The sequence below is a fragment of the Microcaecilia unicolor genome, unplaced genomic scaffold (assembly GCF_901765095.1).
Source record: "Microcaecilia unicolor unplaced genomic scaffold, aMicUni1.1, whole genome shotgun sequence".
Taxonomy (NCBI): domain Eukaryota; kingdom Metazoa; phylum Chordata; class Amphibia; order Gymnophiona; family Siphonopidae; genus Microcaecilia; species Microcaecilia unicolor.
The window spans coordinates 3452-9345 of NW_021963054.1; the positions used below are offsets into that span (position 1 = coordinate 3452).

The 5894-nt window shown below is 41.6% G+C and overlaps 1 long non-coding RNA gene across 1 annotated transcript; it reads left to right on the plus strand.

Annotated features, from left to right (window-relative positions):
- The first annotated feature begins 786 nt into the window (after positions 1-786).
- Positions 787-3036, plus strand: LOC115458850. The gene is made up of 3 exons (XR_003940158.1): positions 787-824; positions 1824-1889; positions 1976-3036. It is a non-coding gene; the product is annotated as an uncharacterized LOC115458850 (long non-coding RNA).
- Positions 3037-5894: the final 2858 nt, after the last annotated feature.

The window sequence follows — 5894 nt, forward strand, 5'->3', positions numbered from 1 at the left end:
AGAGGCTAGGCATCTTGGAGAAAAGACAGCTGAGGGGAGATATGATAGAGGCCTATAAATAATGAGTGGAGTGGAACGTAATAGAAGTGAATCGCTTGTTTTACTGTTTCCCAAAAATACTAGGACTAGAGGGTATGCAGTGAAGCTACAAAGTAGTACATTTAAAACAAATTGGAGAAAATATTTCTTCACTGAACATGTAATTAAACTCTGGTATTATTTGCCAGAGAATGTAGTGAAAGCAGTTAGCTTAGCAGGGTTTTAAATAAGGTTTGTTGGGTTCCTAAAAGAAAAGTCCATAAACCATTATTAAAATGGACTTGGGGACAATCCACGGCTTATTTCTAGGATGAGCAGCATAGACTGTATTGTACTGTTTTGAGATCTTGCCAAGTACTTGTGACCTGGATTGGCCACAGGTGGAAACAGAATGCTGGGCTGATGGACCTTCGGTCTTGTCCCAATATGGCAGTACTTATGTATTTATGTATACAGGGTAGAAGTGGGGAAGAACAGACTCCCTTACTCAGTGATTGTTGGGAATGGCACACAAGTAAGCTGTGTTGTCTTCTTGTCTTTGTGTTATAACACGAATGTCTAGAATTAATGAAATGGTGTTATGACTGCATTTAGAAAATTTGTTCCATTGTCCTCTCTTCCTCTCAAGATAACGGACCTCCTTAAAGATGTTGAGCGACTCAAGCAGGCTTGAACAGCCTGTCTCAACTTCACCTACAGCCGTGCAGGCTCCAGGACAAAGCAAGAGAACCAGCAGACAGACGTCCTTGCAGAGTCAGGTGAAAGCCCTACAGCAGAAGTTGGCTGTAAGTGATACTCGCCATCAGCTTATGCAGTGAGAGAGATGGACCCTGATGGCCTGGAGATACATAATCCCACTCAAGGAGAGGGAGACACAGGCTTGCATAGTAGATTTGAGACTTAACTGTTAACAAAGCAAGAAAGTAAAAATAAATGTTTTAGATGTATACCAGGAGTAAGTAAAATATGCAAAGAATTAGATTCTTGGATCAAATATTTATGTTTTGTCAATCTTGAGGCATAGCAGTGAGCAGTCCTCAGCACTATTTGATTTTGTCTCTTATTTACTGCCCTGAAATCTGTTGTGTTGAATTCTTATAAGACTTGGTTGCACAAGGTGGAACTGTGAAATGAGGATGTAGGCAGAAAAGAGGAACAAAGGTTTCTCTGAGAAGGTAGCAGGAGTCTAATTTAAAGAAAGTGGACCCAGAGCCACTAATCCTCGTGGTATAAAGAATATCTGATTACTTTAATTGGCACTGAGTATCCTCCCCTGTAGTGTGAGCTTGTGTTCTTTCTTACCTGTTCCCATAATAACCAGAGTTCCCTGAGTGAGATTTTGAACTTTTCAGTCCTGATGCACTTGTACAGTGCTTAGGTATCTGTGGCTGTCTGCTGGCCCAAGTCTATTGTGGCATAGGCAGAATGTGAAAGGGTGGGGGTGGGTAGGTAGGAGGAGGAGTTGGTTTGTGCTGAGGGTTGTAGTAGGAGAAAGTATCTGATGGACTGCATACTTTATGATTCTTTATGAACCACATTTCCAGTAAACACGAAAATACATAAATGAAAAGGCAAATAGGAAACAAAACCAAGATAAGGAAGATGGATTCTATAACTCAATTTTTTAGATTGTAAGCTCTATTGAGCAGGGACTGTCTCTCAGGTGTTCAGCGCTGTGTGCGTCTGATAGCGCTATACGTTAATAATAATAATGCAGATAGGAACCTTAAAAACTAACTACTACTAGTACTTATCTGCTTGTTCCATCCTCTCTCCGTGTCTAGGACTCGGACAGGCAGCATCAGAAAGTGATTTCTGTTTACCGGGTACATCTCCTCAGTGCTGTACAGGTAGGTCTGACGTTGCTTGCTATTTAGAAGAAAAGGAAGAAGGAGATGAGAATGGCGAGTAATGACTGTTACCTGCTCCCTTCTAGGGTCAGATGGATGAAGATGTGCAGACTGCACTTCTGCAGATCATTCACATGAGACGGGAGCTGGTCTGCTGACGGTGCACAGAGCCCAGACTCTAACCCAGGAACCTTCGTGTCCACCTTACTGTTTTTTGAACATTGTGGAACTTATTGATTCTGATTCTGGAGCAGTAAGAAATGAATGGTTTCTACTTCATCTTCTCAGGTTGAACTTTACAGGAAAGGTTGTGTTAGGACTGGGGAGATGGAAGCTATGAAACTTCTTTGCTGCTTTTTGAGCTGAGCCTGTGAGCAAGTCCCGGAGAGCTCAGGCACACAAGATACCAAGACCTGGCTGGCCAGGTTCTTCTTTATTAAGTAAATTAAGACTTGGTGCCTTTCCTTTTCTTCTAGGTACACAAGTATTTTGAATACATAATCGGTTTTATGCTTCATTTTTTACTGATATATTTTTCCACAGGTTCTTGAACATGCCTGCATTATGTCATATACAGCAGGTCTGGGATGTGTCAGGATTACCAAGTTACTACATGTTCTAAAACAATTTTTACTTATGTAATGTTTTCATATTAATGTACAGAAAATAATTCTTAATGCATCTGTCATTTTTGTCTGAAGGTGTTTACTGACACATAGCTAAATATCTTGATAGAGGTGTCTATAAAACAAAAATGAATAGAGCAAAGATCGTATAAAGTATTTTTCTAGAGTCCATTGTGCAAGGTGGATTTGATGAAGATATGGTTCCCTTTGAGAATAGGAAAAGTACAAAAGGAAACATGTTTGTTAGAGATGCATCACTTAAACATGTTTTCTTGGATTTCCCCTGCAGTTGCTTCTTCAGTGCCTTATCAGGCATTGGATTAAGTACAAATGCAGGTTAGCAGAACTAGGTCCCACCCCCTATAACTGGCCCTGGAATGTGTGCTGCTGTCTTGTGTATGTCTGGTACAATATTTGTACATGTGTCCATGTACAGGAACGTACGTGAACTGCAGTCTTCTCTTGGTATTGAGAGAGTGTTTATGCAGCAGGATGGGGAGCAATGATTCTTGAGGTTAGTGGGATAAGTTTGATGGCTTTCAGAAACACTGGCTTAAGGGATTAGTGCAGTTGGATAGCTTTCAGGAATGATTTTGGTCTGGGGAACAGTGACTCTTGCTATGTAGGATCTCTTTGGAAAGTGGTGGTTTTGCAGGATAGTGTTGTATCAGGGTGGCTTTGGGAAAGGTGATTTGCTGGGTTAGTATGGAAGTGTCTGGGGGATCTCTGGGAAGTGGTGGATTGCGAGGTAGCATCAAGGATCTCTTTTTGGAAAATGATTATTTTTTAAAAATCATTCTTTAATCCAGTTCTTGGTATTTGGCTTTGATGGAGCTGACTGGTAGATGCTTTCAGCTAGTCAGAGTGGCATTGAATGGTATTATTTGGTCTGCTTGATTAGTTGGGAATTGGAAAGTGTGTGCAGTGGACAGTTAACCTGTTAATTGTAAATCTGCTGGGGCTTGTCTCCTAAGAAGTGAAATAATCATCGAGACCCAAAATCTATGTGAGAAACGCTGAATGTCAGCACTTGTGTGTATGCAAATCCCATCTTCTATCCTCACCTCAAATCACTTCATAGTTCAAAATAGTTGTTAAACAAATCTTTTGAGGTCTTCTGTGAGAAGAAATGAATCCTGCTAAAGTTTGGAAGTGTAAATTAAACTTTGTTTTCCTGAGTATTGTTTTATCTCTTCTGTGTTCAGTGGCTGTGTAAATAAAAGCATTTGTTTGTTTGCTGCTGGTGAAATATTTTTTTCAGTTCTGAAGCATTGGGTTTATTTCTTGCTGTGATACAAGCTTTAGGTAACTTTCTCTGTCTCTATTCTAATGCCAGTCCTGGCGATGCTGAGCTTAGATCCGTATATGGTTATCATACGTGTACACTTACAGTGAATGATATCTGTAGATAACACACATGCTCCTCTTGCATCTCCACAGGAGCTGAGGTCCCCTATTTTTAACATTGACTCTGACAGGTGGAATTTGCCAGAAACACCTTTTCCACTGGGGCTTCTGCTTTACAAAACTAAATGAGAGAATTTGAATCCATTTTAGTAGTAGAGAAGGCAACAAGTGGCTTCAACAAGCACCCAGATTAGAAAGAAAGCCATAGCAGATGAGCTTAAGACGTGCTTATACATTGCCTGAACAAAGATTAGTCTGTGAAGCACAAGGACAGCTGAAATTCACAAGCTGCATGGGGTTTGGAAGTGGCAAAATAAGACATCTGTGCCTATACCCTGAATGTAAATCAATGCAAACCCTGCTGTAACTCCAAATGCCTAACCTTTTCTCATTTCCAGTATCCATGATGTATTGTAAGCCACATTGAGCCTGCAAAGAGGTGGGATAATGTGGGATACAAATGCAATAAATAAATAAAACACTGATAACGCAACAGAAGTCCAAAGCATGAGAGAGCTCTTATTCCTACATGTAGGTGCCATACTGGGTCAGTCAAGGGGACATGAAGTCCAGGATGTTATTTTTAACTGACAAGTCAGGTCGCAAGTATCCAACAAGATTTCAAGGAGTAACTAATTCTTGTTTTCTACCTAGGGATAAGCAAATGTACCTTGCTAAAAGTAGTTTACGGATCTTTCTTCATGGAAGGTGTCTCAGTCCTGTCTTAAACCCAGCTATGTTAACAGTCATTTAGCTTCCCAAATAAGATGAGAGGACACTCCATGAAGATAATCAGTAGCACATAAGACAAATCAAAGTAATCATTTTTTTTTCACTCACTGTGCAGTCAGGTTGTAGACTTTTTTTTGCTAGAAAATGTGATAAAAGCTGTTCTGTTAGTTTTTCCACCCCACTCATGACCTCCCCTCAGCCACTTCTATTCTAAGCTGAAAAATCTTAACCGCTTTAGTCTTCCTTCATAAGGGAGCTGTTCCATTCCCTTTATCACTTGTTGCCCTTCTTTGAATATTTTGTGGCAACCAGTACTACACACAGCCAAAAAAATCCAAATTGCATGATCATTATTAGGACAGGAATGATTACTGTCTTGCAATGCTGTGCTGAGGATTTCAGTGGGTTTTTTTTTGTTACATTTGTACCCTGCGCTTTCCCACTCATGGCAGGCTCAATGCAGCTTACATGGGGCAATGGAGGGTTAAGTGAGTTGCCCAGAGTCACAAGGAGCTGCCTATGCCTGAAGTGGGAATCAAACTCAGTTCCTCAGTTCCCCAGGACCAAAGTCCACCACCCTAACCACTAGGCCACTCCTCCACTGTTGCTACTATTTGAGATTCTACATGGAATGTTGCTATTCCACTAGCAACATCGGCCCTTGCAGTTCACCAATGTGGCTGCGCAGGCTTCTGCTTCTGCTTCTGTGAGTCTGACATCCTGCACGTATGTGCAGGACGTCAGACTCACAGAAACAGAAGCCTGCGCAGCCTTCTATATGGAATGTTGCTAGTGGAATAGCAACATTCCATGTAGAATCTCCAATAGTATCTATTTTAGTTACATTTGTACCCTGCGCTTTCCCACTCATGGCAGGCTCAATGCGGCTTACATGGGGCAATGGTTAAGTGACTTGCCCAGAGTCACAAGGAGCTGCCTGTGTCTGAAGTGGGAATCAAACTCAGTTCCTCAGTTCCCCAGGACCAAAGTCCACCACCCTAACCACTAGGCCACTCCTGCTACTATTTGAGATTCTATTCCACTAGCAACATTCCACATAGAAGTCGGCCCTTGCAGATCACCAATGTGGCCGCGCAGGCTTCTGCTTCTGTGAGTATGATGTCCTGCACGTACGTGCAGGACGTCAGACTCACAGAAACAGAAGCCTGCGCAGCCTTCTACATGGAAGGTTGCTAGTGGAATAGCAACATTCCATGTAGAATCTCCAATAGTATCTATT